The sequence below is a fragment of the Macaca fascicularis genome, chromosome 4 (genome assembly GCF_037993035.2).
Source record: "Macaca fascicularis isolate 582-1 chromosome 4, T2T-MFA8v1.1".
NCBI classification, from domain to species: Eukaryota; Metazoa; Chordata; class Mammalia; order Primates; family Cercopithecidae; genus Macaca; species Macaca fascicularis.
This window is the reverse complement of record NC_088378.1, coordinates 85,273,205-85,294,711: the sequence shown is the minus strand read 5'-3', so window position 1 is coordinate 85,294,711 and position 21,507 is coordinate 85,273,205. Positions and strand designations below refer to the sequence as shown.

Genomic DNA, 21,507 nt, shown 5'->3' with positions numbered 1-21,507 from the left:
TGTTGGAGATGGTGTATTTTTGAGGGTGGAGTAATAATAATTACATCACTCACAACTCTGTCAGCCCTAATCCCAGCCCTGTTACCCTTTGGACAGCCCCCAGAAGGCATCTCTGGGTTAATTCCATTATAGATCACTTTTAACACTTATTGGTTTTTGTCTTATTTTTCTGATATTGTGGGTTTTATTTTAAACATTTTAACATACACCTACTGTACATTTAAGTCTATATCCAGGATTTTTGACTCTATTAATGTTGAGGCAATACATATGTTCTTTCATTACATATTTGCTTGGCAACTGCTTTATTAACAGTGATTATTCTCAACTCCAGAGTTATAATAAGAGAACTGAAAATCCTAAGTGCTACTTTGAATGATAACATCTACCATATCCAAGTAAAATGTTATAAACCACAGTGCTTATCCACAGGTTTAAAATGCCCAGAAATTTCTCAAATGTTTCCTGGACAGTATGATTCATACTATTTTTATACTCACATCGACTCAGTGAAACAAAAGAAAAAATGCTGTTTAAAACTCCTACAGTCAAAGCTCAGAAATATACAATGCATATATCTATTCACAGGTACACATGTACATTTGTATGTATGCTTACATGTGTCCAAATGTGCATTTGTTTAGTCAAACTTTTCCACTTTTTTCTATTAACATGGAATAAATTGTTCTTGTCCTCAGCAGTTAGGCAATGGGCCTATTTGAAAGCTAACACCACAACATGATGATTCACAAAGTTTTTCAGTCTTGAGAACTTAAAATCTCACAACACCTGGACTTCCTGGCTTGGGTTATTCACTGGAGCTGTGCTTCCCTTCCCAGGTGTGTTTTTTTTTTTTTTTTTAACTTTTGTGGGTATACAGTAGGTGTGTATATTTGCGAGGTACATGAGATGTTTTGACACAGGCATGCAATATGAAATGAGCACATCATGGAGAATGGGGTAATCATCCCCTCAGGCATTTATCCTTTGAGTTACAAACAATCCACTTATACTCCTTATTACAAAATGTGAGTTATTATTGACTATAGTCACTCTACTATACTGTCAAATAGTAGGTCATATTCATTCTTTCTTTTTTTTTTTTTTTGTACCTATTAACCATCCTGCCTCCACGCCCTGCCTCCAACCCCCACTACCCTTCCTGGCTTACGGTAGCTATCCTTCTACCCTCTATGTCCAGGAGTTCAAATTTGATTTTTAGATCCCATGAGTGAGAACATGTGATGTTTGTCTTTCTGTCCCACATGTGTTTTGTAAATCAAATCACATTTAAGTGTGTGAGGGGAGGGATAATGCTATGATGACTCACTCTGAAAGGGAACAATGTATTTCCCAACTCAGGGGAAAAAAGATTTTTGAGTATGTCTAAAAGCATGATGAGCACACCTGCAAAAGGACTGTAGCTGTTGTTTTAGCCTAATAACAGTACTATTAGTCACACTTGTTGAAAACTAGGGACAAAGAATGGCTGGTACTAACAACTCTGGGGTAAAGCTGGCACAGAATAATGGCATCTGCTGGGCTGGACTTCCAAATGTGAAGGTGCTAAGTGAACCTTAAAACTCTTTTCTGAGACACAGTGTATTAAGCAAAGTATTAAATTTCTTAATTTAATGCTATTTATCACTCAAGTATATACAGTTTTCTATCTTTTTTATCCTTTCAAGCACATGAGTTAAAACAGTGATTCTCAAATTGGGGTCCCTGGACCAGCTGCATCAGCCTCACTTGGAAACTTGTTAGAAAAGCAAATTCCTAGCCTGTACCAGAGCTACTGAATCAGAAATCTGGGCATGAGGTCCAGCAAGCTGTACTTCAACAAGCCCTCCAGGTGATTCTGGTTCAAGCTGAAATTTAAGAGCCACTGAGTTAAGGAACCACCAATACACAGATTCCAACCTTTGCTCCTTTGCTCAATGATAACTCTCCAGTTCCTTTGTTTAAAAAAAAAAAAAAAAAAAAAAAAAAAAAAAAAAAAGGGAATTCATGTGTGCTTGGGCTGTTTGTTACTATCACCTCAGAAAATATTTATTATTGTTTAGTTAAGGAATATAAACCTGGTCAAAACTTACATGTAATTTTTCCAGGTCCTGTGCTGGCTTCGAGTCTTAGGATGCAGGGAACTGGGCGAAGGGAGAGATGAGAAGGCTCCGGCAATCCATTCAGACATGGACCCCAAAGTTTTGTGGGGCAACCTTTTGACAGGTCAGTGAGTGTCCACCTAATTGGGTAGGAAAAGTTGTTCATTAGCAGATGAAAGTATGCATGTGAATGTTTCCCCCTCCCTCCTGCTATCTCGCCATACTCCGTTCTGCTTGTTATGATCTCACACAACTGTCTGCGCCTCTGGCTGTGGGCCTCTTGACCAATCCTCATGAACAGAATATGACACCACAGCCCGTGGTATAAACGCCTGGGCTCTGCCTGGTAGAAGCCCTATTCCTTGAGGTATCTCCTTTAGGCGAGCAGCCCTCACGAGGGGCTCTCCTGAATCCAAATGCAGCCTAGGAGACAGCTCCGTGTCCAGTAAGTTATCATCTTCTCTATTTCATCTCACGTTTTCTATCAGCAAATCAGAACACCTTGGTTTAAAAGACACACGTGGCCATTGTAAATACAAGATATTCAGGAAGCAAATAATTACTTTAAGAATTCTGACTGAAATGAGATGATTCCCTGATGCCTCAAATGTGTTTCGTAGAACTTATTGCAGAACATTTGAAACATACAGAAAAATAAAGAAAAAAATAAAGATCAATGGTAACCTTGACACCGATAAATCACTAATGATGTTTTGTTGTATGAGTCCAAAACTCCTTTACCGAAACTCTTGGGGCCAGATATGTTTCAGAATTCAGAATTTTTTGGATTTTAGAGAGTATTACAGTGCAGCTACCATTTATTACATTATTATCTTGTGAGAGTATGGAGCAGCACCCTATAATATTAAACATTAAATATTTCTGCACAAAAATAGATGCATATTCTTATTAAGTGGGGGTAAAATAGAGCCTCACATTAGTTCAGGCCAGGTTTTCCTACCAAAGAAGTTACTAAAAATAAAACAAAACACAACCCCTTTTGATTTCTGAAAACTTTTGGATTTGGAATTAGAGATAAGGGATTGTGGACCAGTATTCTTTTAAGATACATGCACATACTCAGAGTATTGTTTCTACTTTTTCATTCAATTCTGAAATAAAATGTGAGTTATATCAATATGAGTATTTCCCCAAGTTATTAAAATTATTCAAAACATGTTTTTTAAAGTTCATGTGTATTATATCCCATAGAAATATATCTTATGTATTTATTTCCCTCATTTTTGGAATTGCAGATTGTTTTTTTCTTTGTTATTGTAAATAACACTTTAGGGGACGTTTCTGAATATCTGATTGTCTAAACTTCTGAACATTTTCTTACGCAGGTTCCTAGAAAAGGAATTATTGCATGAAAGGGCATAAACATTGAGAGTCTTGATTTTCTAGAAAGGTTGCACCAATTTATATTTTTTCCAGCAGCATAAATGCCTGCTTAATTACGAACCTTATCATAGACAGAGAAAAATACACTTGCTCCTCATGCAACTTAACAAAATTCTAATCAATCATGACCAAATGTAAGAGATTTTATTTATGTTTTCCTAACACAGAAGATAGTGAACAGCTTGCTGTTTTTCACATAACAAGAGAGAAATGGAGTTAATTTAAGTTTACCATCAAATGACCCTCATTAAGCCAGACTGAGTTAGACATGGACAGTGGGGGAGCTGTGACTTGTCCATCGAGTCTTCACATGGAAAAGCATGTGAGAGAATTCAGAAATAATTCACATAACATCATGAGAAGAAAAACAACTGCTTATTTGTGGGTTGATAATTCAGCTTCTAGAGTAGTGAGGCCTTGTATTTCCCTTCCTTCTGGTGTTTTCCTATTTCTTGGACATTTTGCTGTTCCTCAGCATGGCATCAGAAAGCAGAAAAAAATGCGAAGACAAAATCAAATCAGAATAGCTAATAATAATGGCTAACCCTTATGAATGATTACAGTGTGTCCACTCCAATGCCAGGTCCTTGTATGCATTATCTCATTTAACGCCAAGTGCATTGGTATCAAAACTGGTGGCTGGCAAGTTTGAAAGTATGTGCTCACTCGTTGGTCCTCCTTATGCCCCAATAAGTTTGTAGGAATTTGAGCTTCAGAATTTCAAAGATCTATTCAAGCCTAGTGTCTCATTACTATGTTGACTCCAAGTCTAGCTATAAATCACAAGCTTGATCTTTCCACTTTTTGGTCAGTACCATCTATGGCATCTAAACGAAGCAGAGAAAGTCTAAGAAAATTCTAGACAATAGTAAGCCCTTTGAAAGTCCTATATTGACATTGGGAAGGCTACAGCTCTTTGAGCACAATAGAGAAGGATGAGGTGAGAGTGTTATATAACACAAAACAGGTTATACATGGAGAAATACGTGAAGACACAGATAAAATACACACTTGAAAAAAGAAACATACAAACCCATTCTTCCCAAATGTGGCTACGAATTAGGAATGCTAAAGCAGGTCTTATAGCACCAGGTTATTTTAGATTTATAGCTTTTCCTAATAATCTTTCTTTCTCTTTCCCCTTTATGTATATTTAACCTTACAGGATAATTGGTGTAGAGAATGCCACAATTTTCATATGCTAATAAAAGCAAATTGAAGTGGTTTGTTATATTAAATGAAATAACCTCACTCTTTAACTGATGTATAAACTCAATTTCTGCACCCACTAATACTATAAGATGGTTATGGTTTGAGGAGAGGGGGTGCAAAAATTTCAATCTTATTTTGGGAGTGAGTTAAATTGATCATTCCCAACAATCTTATGTAAAAATAAGGACTGTTTCTATCAAAATCATCAAAAGACCAAAGAGAAGTGGACCATTTCCTTCACTGTGGCTTTATTTCATAATGTAAGCATCATTTTCCTGATAATTAGGTGTCAAAGCAGGTAGAATAGCTAATAAATGATTTTTCTTTGCCACATTCAGGTATATGACTAAGTTTTTAAGCAGACCAGAGCTACAGGGTGTGAAAAATAAAATGGGAATAGAAGAAATAACCCCTCAAAGAGTATACTTTGCTTTTTCCAAAGGGCCTAACTGCTTCAGGGGAAATACAAAAAACAAACCACCATTAATAACACAAACGATTACCGGATGCTCCTTGATACTCAAACTGTACAACTATCATTGTAAAGCTAATTACAAATTTGGATTCTCTCATTTTAAAAATATATTCAAAGCAACCCACTTCTGTTTCAATGCTGAACCAAAGTCTGTGCAATTGGCACACTGTCAAAGTAAAAAAATACATATGTATATATATATACACACATTGCATCATTTGCACTTGAACAAAGTTATTACTTTCAATGTCACTAAATCCTGAACTGCAAAACACCGCAAGCTAAAAGCAAGTATTGCCACATGGTATATTAGCTTACATTTACAAAAGAGTTTATAGTTTTCCAAGCCACAGAGATACAGAGTTTCCCACTCACAGTAGCTTTGTTATGCTGGGCACCCCACTCACTGCCTCGGAGCCTACTATCTCTCGCAGGTTCTTGTGGGGATCACATGAGAATGTATACAGAGTGTTTTTTTTTTTTTTTTTTTGCAGATTATAAGACATACATAAAATATTAGGTATCTTTTTTTTTTTAGCTAAACAACTCTGAGGCATAAAGATATTAATCGCCATTTCATAGTTCAGGAAAAGAACACAAGAAGATGTAACAAAAAAAAGTGCTAAGTTAGAAGATCTGTTTTATTTCTAAATTGGCTATAAACTAGCTGTCTGACTCTCTGGGTCTTGATTTCTTCAGTAAAATGAGGAGGTTGGATGAAATGACTTTAAGGTCTTCTGGAAGCCAATGGATCTGTGATGTAGGACATGGCCATGGTAGTGATGGGAGTGCCTTAGGAAGTAATCCCTCCTGGAGGCCAAGGAACCATGAGGTCAAAGGTAGCATCCATCAGTCTGAGGCCTGCAGTGCTGGCACAGAGTCCTTGAGCAGCCCCCAACTCCCAGAGATGAGCTAGACATTAACTAACTCATTTTTGCTGGACTGAGGGGAGGTTGGTGAAATCCTAAAGGAATGGCCAGGGCCTCTTGGGCATTGGAAGGAAATACCAAAGAAACTTAAGCTAGCAGGTCTTTATTAACTGGTACAAGTATTTTATAACATTAACAACTGGTATAGCCAAATAAGTATATACCAGCTGTCAGTCTTGCTAACAGTTTTACTGTTGTTTGTCTGTCAGTCTCAAAGAGACGGCCACCACGGAGGGCCAACCACCTTGCTCGGCTAAGTTCCTACAGTGTGGAGGGCAGATGTGTAAGAGGGGCTCTTTTTGGTATTATAATGAGTGCACATTAGGGTCACATGGGAATTTTACTTTAAAAAGACACTAATTTAGGCCTCTACTACTGCTATTCTGCTAGCATTGTCTAACACAACTTTCTGTAATGATGGAAATATTCAATATCTCTGCTGTCCAATATGGCAGCCACATGAGGATACTGAGCACTTGAAAAGTACCTAGTGAGAATGAGGAACTGAATTTTTAACTTCAATCCATTTAAATCAACTGAATTTAAATAGCTACATATCATTAGTGGTTACCTGATTGGATAGTGCAGCCCTAGGTGGCTTCACATATTAGTTTTCTTGGATCTATTTCAAACCCCAGAAACCCACAAGACAATACCCAATATAGTCCTTCAGTAGGGATTCACTGCCCTTCTCCTATGTGCTGGGCAATGTTTAGGTGTCTCAAAACCATGGTGAATAAGAGTACCATGGACACTTCCTGCCTTCTTGCATTTTGCCGCTAGATTGATTTCCAAAGACCTCACAAAATCTTGAAGTGGCTCACCAGACCGCTCTTAGGAAAAGGTGGGTGATGAGATATGGTAATGCTACACTAAGCATGAAAGCACTGCTTTTTCATTTCTTCGTATTTACTGTTAGAGAAGTTGGGGGAAAGTTTAAAAAGAGGTATCTGAATGGTTACTATTCATTCGCTTACAAGTAAAGTAACGTATCCCAGATATGGGAAATTATCTGTAGGTAATTACCTCTTGCATAATCTTAAACTTACTTAAAAAGAAAAGTCAGAGGAACCGCATTCTTAAGCTAAGAAAAGTCAATGGTATTCAATTACAGCAACAGCCATACAAAAGTACAAGTGGGTCTCCAGCTGCAAACGGTGGGCAAGGGAACGTTCATTCCGATTAGCTGTGAAATGATCAGGTTTTCTAGAAGGTACTTTTTGTATAAGTAAGGCTGACTGAATTCTTTATCCCAACTCAACTCTTAGCTAGGATTTTCTTAGTGGCTTTAATGGGATTTGATGAGAAAACCCCATTTGCCTGTCCCTAGGAAACTACAGGTGAAAGTATTTTTATTTACATTACCAATCTAATACCAACAAAATAATTTCTAAGAAACACAAAAGTGGTTTAATGATCTGATTTCCAATGTTGCTCTCAATGTCCTCCTGTTGTCAATTCTCTCCTATCCTAATCACCTCTTCCTACCTTAACTGGAATCTGGAGTGATACAAAAAACATAAAACACGATATTCGGAACTGGTTTACACTCTTGTTTGAACCTGAATCCAGGTTTGCCTAACCTTCAAGGACAGGACACTGCATGTTGGGATACAGAATTTTTAAGCCAATTCCCTCCACTGTATTAAGATTATCACTTGAGGTGAAAAACTTACCAAATAAAACAACCTGATTTTGCTCAGCATCCCAATGGGATCATGTTCAGCATGTCAATGAGAATGACACCAGTCAGCCAATCTTTCGAGCTTCACAATGCCACTTCCGGTTCCCCTGCCCTAAGTCAGACTTTTGATTTTTAGTGCTAATAAGTGATTCTTCCACATCTATACACACACACACACACACACACACACACACACACACAAACTTACTTTTTTTCCCTCTGGATTGAGTAGAAAGACAATTTAATACAATGGTCAGAAAACAAAATGACACTTCAAAACTTAGTTCTAAAAATCCAAATTGCATTTAGAGACCATTATCTGCTTTTTAAAAAGATCAAATCTCAAATGTTCAGCTGGTTCCAGGCTATATAAAAATATTACTCAAAATCTGATGACAGTTTTTGTAACAAACATCTAGAGAGTGGCCCTGAAATCCTTATTTATATTCAGAAACACTAAATGGAGTAGTCACGCGCCATTTTATGGCTGGAGGGGTTCAAAAAGAAAGAGGTCAATTGATGTTAATTTTCTGGAAATTCAGAGATGAAGTTTTTTTTTTTTTAAACTCTTATCTTTCAAACAGAATTTAGACAGACACCTGTATAAGGCAGAACCCCTTTGAACCATAGATCTTGTGGCTTTTGTATTTTATTCTACTGGCATGGAAAGGTGATGAAAGAAAATGTGCTTTTTGCTGCAACAGAGAAAGAAGTGGGGAGGGAGATGCAGTTATTTCAGACAGGATGGAGAAAATTAATTGAGATTAAACAGCTCTGAAAGTTTCCACTTCAACATTTCAGGTTCTGGGACTCTAGTTGAAGAACCAAAGCTAGAAAATTCACTTATTTGACATTCAAGGTGTTTAAGTTCCCAAATACAGCAAAGAGGTTATCAGATTTTCACTTACACCATAAAAGGATGGTGCAAGCAGAAGTACTTGCCACTAACAAGCCAGAAAAAAGAAAAAGTGTGAAAGAAATGTGTTGAAAGTACATAATTTGAAATAATTCTTGGATTTCTGCAGATTTTATACATAAAAATTGGAGTACTAGACTGTATTGATACATCATCACCATCATCATCATCATCTCCACCACCACCATCATCATCTGAAAATACCTATTTGCTAGGAACTGTGCTAGAAATTTTACAGGTATTATTAGCCTATCTGGTTCATGAGAGAACCCTGGTTCAGAGAGGCAAAGTGCTTTGCTTAAGGTCACACTGCTGGAGATGGGACAACATGCAATCTGAATCCAAGCCGCCCTGTCAACGCTACCTCCTTCCCTGTACAACACTGCCTTCCTCCATAATGTGGGGAGACTACATCCTTCTCCTGCGAAGGAAACATGACCACTTTCCCATGTGCTACCAGTAACACATGAAAGTAAACTGACAAGCCTGCAGCTACCACAACAATTTAACTATTTGTATAAAGAGTTGATTAGCTTATTAGTACTAAAATGGTTATAGTTCATAAAGCATAATTTCTTACTTGTTACACTTCAGTGTCGTTTCTGTCCCTTGACTATGTAAAGCCCCTGCCTGGTCTTGCCACCTGCTTCTCTCTCTGCCTAGAATTCCCTCCCACAACCCTTAGCCATGCTGGTTACTTCTCCTTCACTAGGTCTAGTTCAAATATGTCACCGGCAGAGACACTATCCTTAATGCGCTCTGCCCTCTCCCAAACAGCTAGGCATTGTCCTCTTGTTTCCATCAAGGGATAATCAAAATCCACATGTTTATTTAGTGTATAATTACCTGTCTTCTCTCTCGGTCCACGTAAGACCCACAGTGGCAGGAAACTAGCTTCACTTGCTCTCCACTGATACCTGACACTTGGAAAAGTGCCTAGCACAAACTTGAATGAATGGATACACCAATACATGAATGAAGACCAAGTGTTTGCACAGTGCAGTGACAGGTACACACAGAGGGACCAGAGGAGACACACTGCCCTGGGGATCTGCCTGCTGTTGCTGGCCCTGGAGTCCTAGGCCAGAGTTCATCCGCTCCCAGCTCAAACCCTGCCTGGAGACTGAGCATACATCTGCCCTCAGCCCTCCTCTCCTGCTGCACTTCCTGACATAGCCTCTTCTTCCCCAACAGAGGCTCTTCCTCACATGATGAGCTCAGTTTCTGTCCCTGGATCGAATCTCTACATTCCACCATTCACCTTGTATAAAAATCAATCATGCTTACTCCTCCTGTGGTCACACACCCTTCAGAGAATCTGGGGCCATGGCCTTGGGTTCCACCATAACCATAACCATGTGGCACTGTCAGGGCCGACTCCAGGCTTGCTGCATCCCTAACCCAGTCCAACAGCCAGTGCCAGGCTCTTTCCCAGCCTTCTGTCCTGAGCTACCTCACTTCTTTCTGTTGTCTGCCCTCTCTTTCCATGTCCAAGCTCATGGATGACTCTTGGCAGGCTGGGGAAGAGAAAGAATGTGGAGCAGAGGAGAGAGAAAGTCAGAAGCAACAGAAGCTGCTGTGTGTCCACATGGGAAGCCCGTGGACTACATCTGTCCATGAGAATTTTCATAGTGTTCTGCAGATTTCTTTTTTTTAACAGTGAATTTAAACTATGGACCAGCAGAGCTGAAAGGGACCTTGGAGATCACTGAGTCCCACTGTCTCACTGTTGAACCAGTGTGTGAGTAATGGGCCGAGGAGGAAGAAGGCAGCATTTGTTGAGGGCTTAACATCTGCTTCGGAATACAGGGTCCCAGGTCCCAGACCCAGTGAGTGGCAGAGTGAGGACCATGCAATGCTTAAATACGCACTTCCATCCCATATACACTTTGCCCTACGACTTACATATTCACACCACGTGTGGGAAAGGCTTGGCATTTACCACATAAAGATACTTGGAATTCTTGCCTCAAAGGGTAAGTGGGTTTTCCTTCTGTATTAGCCGATATACTTTTAGAAAATTATAGTAAAATATCCAAAACGTAAAATTTACCACTTTAGTCAGTTTTAAGTATATAGTTCAGTGGCACCAAGTACATTTGTTTTGTTGTACAACCTTCACCAGTATCCATCCAATCATTTTTAAAGTGAGTATTTTCTAAAACTATACATCCAAAATGAGAGTGAAGGAAACAAAAAAGTAGAAAGAAAAGACAGGTAGAAAATAAACTTTTGGGCATGCATTTCAGCTGACAAAAGCCTTTCATACGAATTAGGTTCTCTGTGACATATTTATTATTTTCCTAGTCATGAAACGGGAACTGTGAGACACCACGTGAAAAGTCGGCTTTTATTGTTTCTCTAGGTTCTATACTAGTTGTATCCGCTTACAAAAATGTTATACAACCCAGTACATCACAGCCTTCCACGCCTCCTCCATAAAAGGACAAGTAAAATAGTATTTCTTGGAAAGACAGGCATTTACCAATGCACTGCATCTAGATGGAGCTGTCTCCATCATTCTAGTCTGTTTCTAAACAGGGTTTTAAAGTCTTGGCACAGAGCACAAAGAATGTCCCTTAGCTATTCAGCATTTAGTTCAGCTCCACAATATATTTAGCAGGATTTCTTCGCTCCCCTTCCCTTCTTGGTTTAATGACCTCAAATGTACCAACATCCTGTCTTACCTAATCCCCTAACAAGTTCTATCAAATGCCAGGACAGAATCAGACAGCACTGCAGGCGGTGAGATCATTCACTAAGAATTCATTTTTATTCCAAAAATTAGGAGTGCCAGACCATTTAACACAATCTATCACACAGCCAGAAAATTAGCCTAGCGCTTTAAGAGAAACATTTAAATAACTTTTAAATATCTTCTTCCTGACATAGATTCTTTAAAAACCTGAAGACTCTCTCTCCAGAAGAGGCACAGACACAAAACATTTCCACATGACAGCAAGAGTTCAGGACTCTTTGAAGACGATGTAGGTCCCCTAAGAATCCATAAACCTCAGGTTAAAATCTCCTGTAAAAGAACTCTAAGACTTTACTTTGTCCACAAGCCCCTGCACTGGATCCTTATCCATGGAGCATCCAGGGTAACTTCTTCTGGTGCCACTTTTGTTTCTGGATGAGAAACGACTTACTTCAGCTTCAGGAACATCGCTACGTGGCTTCTGGTCCAACTGACTGTCAACACAGCTGGGCCTCTCCCCAATTCAGCGGCTACTCTGGGAACATTCATTTCTCTTACTGGTCCATGACATGCTTGCTCTATCCCAGTGTTAGGTTTTGCTTTGCAATTTGCCATCTTGGATCCTGTGGTCCCTTCTGTCTTCCCGTCACTTTCCTTGTTGGTCCTTGTGGCACTTTTGTTTTAAAAATTAAACTTTTTTTTTTTTTTTTTTTTTTTATCATAAAAGCAACAGCTTCCCGTTTGCATTTAAGTCCTTTGTTTTTTCTCCAAAAGCATACTTCAGCCTTCATACCTTTGTTCTTGGGAAGACTTTGCCCACCTCTCTAAGTAGCAGGTCCTGAAACTCTCTGTTCACTTCGGGACAGGGTTTCTCCTCCAGGAGCAGTGTGGGGCAGTGAGTTAGGAAAAAGCCTAAAGTCAGAGAGACCCAGGTCTAATCCCAACATAGTAGCTGACTTTGGCCAAGCAATTTGAACAAAGGCTCAATTTCCTGATGCGAACAAATAAGGAAGATAAAGCCAACTTATACTTTTATTTTTTTTTAGACAGGGTCTTGCTCTGTCACCCAGGCTGGAGTACAGTGGTATGATCATAGCTCACTGCATCTTCGAACTCCTGGGCTCAAGCGATCCTCCGGCCTCAGCCTCCTAAGTGGCTGGGACTACAGGTGTGTGTCCTTAAAACTGGCTATGTTTTGTTTTCGTTTCTTAAGGAAGACTAAGAGAGCTGATATGTTCATAGCTTCTGAAACACAGAAGGTATCTAGTAAATGGTGATGATCATTTCATTCCCTTCTAACTCTTCACATATGGGATTCAGCATACATTTTATATTTTACAAGCAACTCCTGCTGCTTTCTATTAGGTGGCCAGGACCACTTATGTTTCGAGCCTTAGGCATTTTTTAACAGGTTTATTGATATATAATTAGCATATCATACAATTCATACCTTTAAAGTATACAATTCAATGTTTTTTAGTATATTCACAGAGCTGTGCGACCATCGCCACTACCTAATATCAGAACATTTCCATCATCCAAAAAAGAAACCCTATACCCATAGCAGTTACTCTTCATTTCCTTTCCCCTTCAACCCTTGGCAACCACCAATCTACTTTCTGTTTCTATGGATTTTGCTATTCTACAAATTTTGTATAAATGGAATCATATATTATGAGGCCTTTTGTGTCTGGCTTCTTTCACTTTACCATATTTTCAGGGTTCACCCTTGATGTAGCAAATGTCAATACTTCATTCCTTTTTATGGCTGCATAATAATCAATTGTATTCATATACCACATTCTGTATATCCATTTATCAGCTGATGGATACTTGGACTGTTTCCACATTTTAGCTATTATGAATAATGCTGCCAAGAACATTTTTGTACGGTTAGACATATTTGGACACGTTTTCAATTTACTTGGATATATACCTGGAAGTGAAATCGCTGGGAGGGATGGTTAATTTTATGTGCTAATTTGACTAGGCCACCATATCAAGACATGTGGTCAAACATGTTTGGATGTCGTTACAAAGGTGTTTTTTAGATAAGATTAACATTTACATCAGTAGTCTTTGAATAAAGCAGATTACTCTCCATGAGGTGGGCCTCATCCAATAGTTGAAGACCTTAAGAAAAAAGACTGACCTCTCCCGAGAAGAAGGAATACTGACAGCAGACTCCCTTTGAACTCAAACTGGAACATCAACTCTTCTCTGGGTCTACAGCCTGCTGGCCTACCTTGCAAACTTTGAACTTGCCAGTCTCCTCAATCATGTAAGCCAATTCTTTAAAATAAATCTGTCCCCTTCCTCTCTCTCTACACACACACACACACATACACACACACACACACACCCTCTACTGGTTGTATTCTCTGAAGAACCCTAACTAATACACTGGGACAAATGGTAACTCTGTATTTAACATTTTGAGGAACTGCTAAACTGTTTTCCAAAATGACTGTAGCAGGACAATTCTACCAGCAATGTATAAGGGTTGCAATTTCTCCACATCCTCACCAACACTTATCACTGTCTTTTAGACTTTAACCATCCTAGTGGGGGTAAAGTGGTAACTCATAATTTTGATTGCACTTCCCTAATGACTAATGATGCTGAACATCTTTTCATTCACTTATTGGCCATTTGTATATCTTTTTCTGAGAAATGCATATTTTAATTGTCCATTACTTGTCTGGGTTATCTTTTGAGCACTGAGCTGTAAGAATTCTTTATATACTCTGGATACAAATCCTTTGTCAGATACATGATTTGTAAGTATTTTCTCCCATCTGTGGACCATCTTTTCACTTTCTTAATGGTTTCCTTTAAGCATGAAGTTTATAATTTTATGAAGTCCCATTTATCTAATTTTTCTTTCGTCTTTTGTACTTGTGGTATTATATCTAAGAATCCACTGCCTAATGCAAGGTCACAAAAATGTATCCCTATATTTTCTTCTAAGAGTTTTAGAATTTTTGCTTATATTTATTTTTCTGATCCATTTTGAGTTAATTTTTGTATACGGTGTAAGGTATAAAGTGCAAGTTCATTCTTGTGTGTGTAAATATCCAGTTGTCCTGGCACTATATGATGAAAAGACTATTCTTTCCTCATCAAATTGTTATGGAACCCTTGTTGAAAACTTAGAGTATACATGTACTGTATTGAAGACTACACTGTCTCATAGGATGTTTTGAAAAAAGGAAGTGTGAGTCCTCCAATTTTGTTCCTCTTTTGCAAGATTGTTTTAGCTATTCTGGGTTCCTTGCATTTCCATATGAATTTTAAAATCAGCCTGTCAATTTCTGCAAAACTGCTGCAACTTTGATAGGGATTATGTTGACTATATAGGTTTGGATAGTTTTGCCATCTTAACAAGTCTTCTGATCTATGAACATTGGATGTCTTTCCATATATTTATGTTTCCTTAATTTCTTTCTATAGCATTCTGTAGTTTTCAGTGTTCAAGTCTTGCACTTCTATTTCTTAAATTTATTCCTGAACATTTAATTATTTTTGACACTTTGTAAATGGAATTGTTTTTGTAATTTCATTTTTCTTGCTAGTGTACAGAAATTGATTTTTGTAGACTGAACTTTCATCCTGCAAAATTGATGATCTTGTTTATTATTCATTCTAACAGGCTTTTATTGTGTGTAGTTTATTTTTTCTTTTAATGAATTGCAGTCAAGTATTTTTAAGTATTTTGAATCACAGGAAGATCCTGGCACATAAACCCATGACTTAAACTTTACTATAAAGAGCTCATACTATTTTTTGTCCCCTTCTTGTGGCATTGGGTAATGATCCTGCTTTTGGGTTATAGTCTTGGTGGCATTCCTACTGCCACTGACAGCCTATATAATGATCTGAAAAGTTCCTGGGACTCCAGGATACACGGTGAGACATGAATCTATTTTCCATAGAAGTGGTATTATAAAAAGAGGTCAGGTTTCCAGCCTATCCCTAAAGTCTGTTTAAAGGGGTATCATTCAGTGAAGATGCCACAGGGTCTGGCCTCACCATTCTCGAAGGGAATCTAAAGGGTTTGTTTTAATGGGAAACCACACTCTAAAGGAGTTTTGAATGAAACTTTCAAAAAGTGCCTTCCTGGGCGGGGCATGGTGGCTCACGCCTGTAATCCCAGCACTTTGGGAGGCCGAGGCCATCGAATCACCTGAGGTCAGGAGTTCAAGACCAGCCTGGCCAACATGGTGAAACCCCATCTCTACTAAACATACAAACAATTAGCTGGGCATGATGGTGTGTGCCTGTAATCCCAGCTACTCGGGAGGATGAGGCAGGAGAATCACATGAACCCAGGAGGCGGAGGCTGCAGTGAGCCGAGATTGTCTCATTGCACTCCAGCCTGGGCAATAAGAGCGAAACTCCATTTCAAATAACAATAATCAGTTAAGACTTCTTATGGGCTTTTATGTAGACACTTCTGCTAACCTACTTCTTCTTTCTAACTCAGGGCCAACTCCCAATATACAATACTTTGAGGGGCAGTGGTAGTTATTTTCACAAAAACTGCTAAATTTGACACAATACACTATATATATATATTTTACCAGACTATATTTTGCTTCAGGTTTAAAAACTGATTTCTAGCCAGCATTCAGAGACCTACTTTGCATCTTGATCCATGAGTCACTGATTTGAGCATGCATTTGCCCAGAATACCCAGGCATGTGAAAGGATCAAAATATCACACTTTGATTGATTTAGAAAGTTATTTTCTACCACCACACAGTCTGAGAGTTTCTATGCTGCATCTGACTAATTGGGGAGGTGTAGGAGCAGAGAGAGCCAGGAGCTGCTGTGTGGAAGACCTTGTCCCTCCTCCCAGGCACCAAGATCCCAGCGAGTAGCAACCTTGCTCTCCATGGGGAAGTGTGTCTGTGTGATGCTCATCTCAGCATCATCTGGTTATCGGAGTCATCTTTTGAAGAGATCCTGGTATTTCGGTTTGACAAAAATCGAGAAACATTTTAGAAAGAAAATCGGATTTGTGTGTATATGAAGAATATTCCTGAAAAGAAACTCTGTTACGAAACTGAAATCTGGAGACCGCGGTGGTGCTAAGTTGAGTCATCAGTTCCCTTTACACCCTAATAATTGACGGCACTTTGATCACAATGACTGCTCTGGGTGATGCTTTTTTGTTTGCTTTTTAAAGTACTTCCTTGTGTAAACAGGTTGTCTCACCATCATCTTGAAAACATGTTTACGTTTGGGGGATCATGGGGAACATCTGTTAGAAACAGATTTCGTGCTTTTCTGTCAACTTAGGGAAGTCTGAATCCTATTTCTTGGTAATATACAAAAGCTCTTGGAGAGTTAAATGAAGTTCTACTGGAAAGGGGACTGATTGGGTATTTTGATTGCTCTTCGTATATGTATTTAAAAATTTGTTCTGAAAACATCCATTTGAAATAGAAACACGCATGAATTATTGTTCACTTTTTGTAGATGCAGACAATGAAGTGTAGAGAGGTGAACTGGCCTGGTCAGTGACCGACAAAGTGGCAAAGAGGGGGCCACATGCATCACAGGGACATACTGACCCTTAATCAGCACCAAATAAAATTCGCAGGTATCAAGGGTCCCCTGATATAATTTTCAAAAAGATGTTCCAATCCTTCACAATTTTATTGAGATCACTGATTCTGGAGAGGGCAAACGTTAGCGCTGAGTGATGTATCCCCCAAAAGAGCAGTTTCTTTCTCCAGGTCTCAAGTTAGAGATCTAGGTGTGTGTGAAGAGGTGGAGTGTTCAGAGGGAACAGAAACAAAGCTTGAAGGAGAGGCTGAACCAGTAAGAGAACTTCAGGCAAAATACTTTACTGAAACCTCAACAATGAGGCTGCTCCTGCTGTTCCCAGAAGCGAGGTGCTCCTCTTGGAGGGTGTGCCAACTCGCTCTGGCCCTTGGAGTTGAGGCAGGAGTGGTCTCTGTGTGAAGAGAAAGAACTGATGTCGTGACAAAATAGGAGATGCTGCAGATTTTATTTAAATGCCCACAGGCAGCACAGCCCCTAGACCTAGGCAAGGAAGGACTCTGTTCTCCTTCAGTTAGGCCAGGGAGGCATCGTCCCCCATCTGTCTTATGATCTCTCCCTTAAACTGTTTCAGAATTTCCCACCCAAGGGGCCCCAAGCGAGCTCCCAGGGTCAGTGGATGCTCTTTCCCTCGGTCCTTCCTCCCTTTGGTGAGCTACACCACCTGAAGGGTGAGAGAATGGCCAAGGGCAGCTATTTACAGAGATGTGCATGTATCTTGGACATTTGGGCTGGTGTGTCCATGTGCATGTTTCAAGGCCCCTGCAGGATGGGGGTCTGGGGGAGTGGGAGGAGAAGGAGCAGGAAAGAAGGAAGCGGGTAGGTGTATGCTGGTTTCCCCCATACCACCATGTTCCCATTTGGAACTCTAAGGAGAGTGATAATTCTCAATTTAAACCTGGCCTTCTGAAAGGTCATTACATCAAGGCAGAAGGACAGAACGTATTTTATACAACCAGTTTGTTAGTCTGATTCATAAATTTTAATATTTAAGTGTACGGCATATGAGCTTCAATTGTGCCTTTGTCTGGAGCCCTATAAATATTAGAGCCAGACCTGTCCAGAGCCATGTGGATCAGGGCTGGGAAGCCTTCAGATTGCAGATGTGCAGTTGTGCATTACACACACCCCATGTTGCAGACACCGACCCTCTGGATGATAAAGTGGAGGTGGCTGCAAGGCATTTCCAGAGTATCAAGGTGCTCACACAACAAAGGTTTCCTTCACTTGTTTTGGGAACACTGTGCTGAAGACAGCTTAGCCAAATATTTCTCTGTTTGGCTGCGGCCAAATACATCAGGGTCTTGCTATGGGCCAACTAAGCAAACTTTAATTAAAAAAAAAAAAATTACCTAATACTTTCATCTCTTGTGGTTTCTTTATTCCATACATACTTTGTAATGCATTTATCAGCAGCTGGTTGAACAACTCAGTGTACCAGTGGGACACAAACCAGCAGCAGTTATACATGGCAAGTAAGGACCAAAACATAGGCAGGAAAATAAAAATACCAATGAACGTTAGGCTGAACTGTAAAAAATAATTAAGTAGCTGTACATCAAATGCATAAATATGATTCATTTTTAAAGGCCCACACATATTACACCCACTTTCAGGAGTTTCCCAAAGTAATTTAAAACTATTTGATGTTGCTTCCTGTTTTTCAGTCCTTTTATCTGTTTATGGGGGTGGTAATTCTACTGCTAACCAACTGAACAAGAAGAAAAGTGAAGGATGGGGCCATTTTCCTGGTTTTAGTCATCAAAATCTGCTTTAAAAGACTGAATTTTTAGACCTTAAATTTAAAAATTTGGGGCTCCAACCTTCAAAGTAATTATTTAAGACTTATCCCACAATACAACTACAGATTGCACCAACGGTTTCTCTTAGACTTAGTGCGACTCTTGCATCAACTTTGTTTCCTGTTCTCTCCAAAGCTCCTTTCTAGAGCAACTGAGCTTCAGAAGAGGGAAGAAGGAAACAGGGCAGAGGGGCTTGCTGACCTCAGTCTGCATTCAATACATTTTTCTTTTTCTCTTTGAGACAAGGACTGCTAGGAGAGGGCCTTTTCATATTTTAAAGATGAAGTTTCAAAAAAGCTAGAACATTTCAAAGATATTTATTCCATAAAATTCTCCTCAGGTACCAAAAGTAGCTCTGGAGAAGTAGCCACCTCTTATTATTTGGCCTTCATAGCTCATTATTTTAATTAAGTAGATGGTTAATGAAAAGCAAACCTACACTTTCCGTGAAGTAAATAAAGTCATGAGCTGAAAAATGACATTTCAGTTGATAACAGACTACATATATGATGGTGGTCCCATAAGATTCTAACACCATTTTTTACTGTACCATTTCTATGTTTAGATACACAAATACCTCCCACTGTGTTACAACTGCTTATAGTATTTGGTAGACTAGCATGCTGTACAGGTTTGTGGCCTAGGAGCAGTAGGCTATACCATACAGCCTAGGTGTGCAGTAGGCTATACCATCTAGGTTTGCATTAAGTACACTCTATGATGTTTGCACAATGATGAAACTGCCTAATGATGTACTTCTCAGAATGCATCCTATTGTTAAGTAATGCATGACTGTGCTATTATGAGGTGACAGGCATTTCGGGGATCAGCTAGTTCAATGTATCAAAGTCTTGACCATCAAGTGGGCAGCACTGATTAAATACTTCCAATGAGAAGAAAGGTACTGCCAAGTCAGTTTTGGAGAATTATATGTACCAGATCATTGCATGCATCATTACAGGCAAATCTGTCTCCTTGTAGCCTAAAAACACTGGTTTTGCCCTACAGGGCAACCAGAGGAAGGGTAACACCTACATACATGGTAGGGAGTAAGCAGTGGCTCTGCCTCCTCTTTCCCCAAGTCTTGTCTCTGGATAGCTGTTTCTAGTTGCTTCAAATATTATTTGACATGGTTTCAGGTTCTCTATCACTGTCTTGGGCCATTGGCCTTTAAAAATATTTAAATTCTAAATTTAAAAATCATAATTTCAATTTAAAACCACATTATAGGCTGGGCGTGGTGGCTCACTCCCATAATCCCAGCACTTTGGGAGGCCGAGGCAGGTGGATCATGAGGTCAAGAGATCGAGACCATCCTGGCCAACATGGTGAAACCCCGTCTCTGCTAAAAATACAAAAATTAATTGGGTGTGGTAGTGTGTGCCTGTAGTCCCAGCTACTTGGGAGGCTGAGGCAGGAGAATCGCTTGAACCCAGGAAGCAGAGGTTGCAGTGAGCTGAGATCGTGCCACTACATTCCAGCCTGGCGACAGAGCGAGACTCTGTCTCAAAACAAAACAAAACAAACAAACAAAAAACCCACCCCATGTTATAGCCAATAATACATTTGCCAATATATCTATCAAATGTGATCTCAAATAAAGCACAATTTTACTAGTGACGAGTACATAGAACTATCTTTCACCTTCTTAGTCCTACAATGCAGACCACGATTTCATTAATGTTTTGGGCAGCTACATCACATCACTGGCTAGGATTGAGCTTACAGAAATGAAACCCCCAAGGATTTTTCACATATTGCTATTGTGTTTTATTTCCCACATTCTCTATTTGTGATTTTTTTTTTTTTTTTTTTTTTTGTGGGAGTGTGGGATACAACTGTAGGTCTTGGCACTTATTCCTATTATTAAATGTCAACTCACTTGGGTCTCGTCCCTTGTTTCCTTCTTCTTTCTTCTGTCTATTCACTCAGTGGCAAAGGAGCACATGAAAGAGAACTGTGCTCAAGGGAATTTCTTTTTATCATGGAACTGTACAAGGCTTACAAAGCAGGGGGCAGTCGGGGTGAAAACTAACTCAGTAAACAATACCCTTTAGGAATTGGCTCAGTGTGTATGCTGTGTCAAATCCTGCTTGGTAAATTCCAAGAGGAAACTCTGAATAAATATTTACCACATCTATTTATTTCTCCTACTGAGAACTATATAAGACAAGAGGATGTTAAATGATGAAACAGATTTCAGGATTTCTGCTCTCCGCTGAGTCCTGCCCATGGGGCGTGAGGACTGATACAAGTCCCAGCCTCATAATGAAACCAGACACAGTTCACTTCCTTTTGTTTCTTAAACCACCCCCTCACCTGGGAGATGTCTTGAAATGACGCAGACTTAGTTATGTATCACTAACCTGAGATCTCAAGGGAATGACTGGTATTAATTATCAATAGTAATAATAATATTTAATATACCCTCATGGGAAGGTGGACAGCATGTGCTTGGGATGAAATATAGCCCTGACTAAACTTACCTGCTCAAGCTGTCAATCCCTATTGTCTCCAAAGGAGAACGGAGACATTTCAACTCCAGAGCCATCTCCTCTTCCAATTGACATAATAAGGAAAGGTCAAGAAGAATCTAGTTAGAGATGAGTGGACGCTGCATTACACTTCCATGGCTTCTTACTGAAAGTGAACTACCAAAGAAATCACAAAGCACTTTTTGTCTAATTCTTCCCTTCTTCCTTCCCAGCTTTGGA

At 39.4% G+C, this 21,507-nt stretch overlaps 1 protein-coding gene across 16 annotated transcripts in view; it reads right to left on the bottom strand.

The window, feature by feature from the left end:
• The window catches only part of BACH2 (BTB domain and CNC homolog 2), a 367,936-nt gene that overhangs the window by 156,023 nt on the left and 190,406 nt on the right, over window positions 1-21,507 (bottom strand). For 15 of the 16 annotated variants that reach the window (XR_010586318.2, XM_065543704.1, XM_015449069.3 and 12 more), the window contains one exon: window positions 2,094-2,242. The gene's annotated coding sequence lies outside the window, so the exon portion shown is untranslated. Of the gene's footprint in view, window positions 1-2,093; window positions 2,243-3,343; window positions 17,386-21,507 lie in introns of those variants that run through there. The other variant, XR_012433614.1, reaches the window with a different exon arrangement.